Below are 1,573 nucleotides of genomic sequence, written 5' to 3' on the forward strand. Positions count from 1 at the left end.
GTGTGTGTGTGTTGTGTGTGTGTGTGTGTGTGTGTGTCAAAAGCAGGACAACATAATTACGACTGACATCGATTTAACAGTTTTCAAAGTGGTTAAGCTAGTTAAGTGACTGGTCTCAATATAGGTTTTCATTAGTTTGCTTTTTCCCAATATTGGGTTTGTTATTTTTGTATGTGTTGTTGTATTTAGTCGTTATTGTTGTCATTCTTGTTGCTTATTTGTTGTTGTTTGTCTTTTGGTTTATAAAAAGCAGCGACACGATGTATATATGGTCGCTTTTAAAGACTAGCCGGCTAACCCAGATTTCGGGTGTTCCAAGAAACCTTGACCTACACCCAAAGAGTGCATTGCCCTGCCTATAGGAGAAGTTTGGTTTCATTGGTGTGTAGATTTGATCAGTTATAGAGAAAAACTGAAGAAAGGGGAAAAACCTTACCTTCGATTTTCTCAAAACAGCATTTTTCGGGATAGCCTCCTTAAGCGACCAATTGCAGCAGGCAACCATTTAATGTTCTTTGTTTTTATTATGCATGTGAAGTTACGCCTCTCTTGTTGTTTATGTGTTGTTGTTTGTAAGTTTGTTTTTTAGAAAGCAACCACACAATGTATTTAATGTAATTGAAACAGGCAACTATTTAAAGTTCCCTCTTATGCATGTGAAGTTACGCCTCTCTGACTTTGGGTAATACTATAGTGTCGGCCACACCACCAATCGCCCCACCCATCTGTCAGTCTGGTCCATGTTTGTCCGTCGTCATGACAAAAGCACAACAGTTGTGTCCGTTGCCGGGAGTTATCGATGCCCACCGACCCCCCACGAACACACGAGACCGTTAGATCGTGTGAGAAGTGAGGGCCCCGGGGTCTGCTTCTACTTCTTTATTTATAACGGTTCTGGGGAGCTAATCTAAGCCATGGCCCCACCCCTACCATGAACCTCATTTAACCCAAAGTAAACACATCCCAAGGTCTTCTGGTTTCTTCTTCTTTGTACAAGATTTTTGGTGCAGTTTTATAATATATTTCTTTTAGAAAAATTGTCTTCAAGGAACATCCTTTCTATCGTTTTTTCTTTGCTGTAACCGTTAGACGCCAATTTACCAACATCAGTTTTTACTGGTTAGGCTCATCGGGTTGTAACGCAAAAGTAGTGAGTTTGATTCCCAGTTGTTTCAAAATTATGTAATTGAAATGTATCCATCACTCATCATTCTACCGGGCCTGTTACTGCTCTGGTAGTCCCATAAAGGAAAGTGGCGTGGGTGACCTAGTGGTTAGACTACCGGACTCGCAATCGTGAGATTGCGGGTTCGGGGGTTCGAGCCTCAGCTCGGTCCGACGTTGTGTCCTTGGGAAAGGCACTTTACACGAACTTCCCATTTGGATCGGTCCTATTGGAGACGGACGTTAAACTAGGAGGTCCCGCCCCTTGAATAACCTAGTAGTGTTGATAGAACCTATACCATTTCACCATTTTCATCTTAAAGGAAGCGTCCAATCAACTAACCTCCTAGACATTTGACACTGTAGAATTGTTTTATTTTGTTGTTGTCTTTATGGGGTTTTTTGTAAT

This window comes from Aplysia californica, unplaced genomic scaffold (genome assembly GCF_000002075.1).
Source record: "Aplysia californica isolate F4 #8 unplaced genomic scaffold, AplCal3.0 scaffold00765, whole genome shotgun sequence".
NCBI lineage: Eukaryota > Metazoa > Mollusca > Gastropoda > Aplysiida > Aplysiidae > Aplysia > Aplysia californica.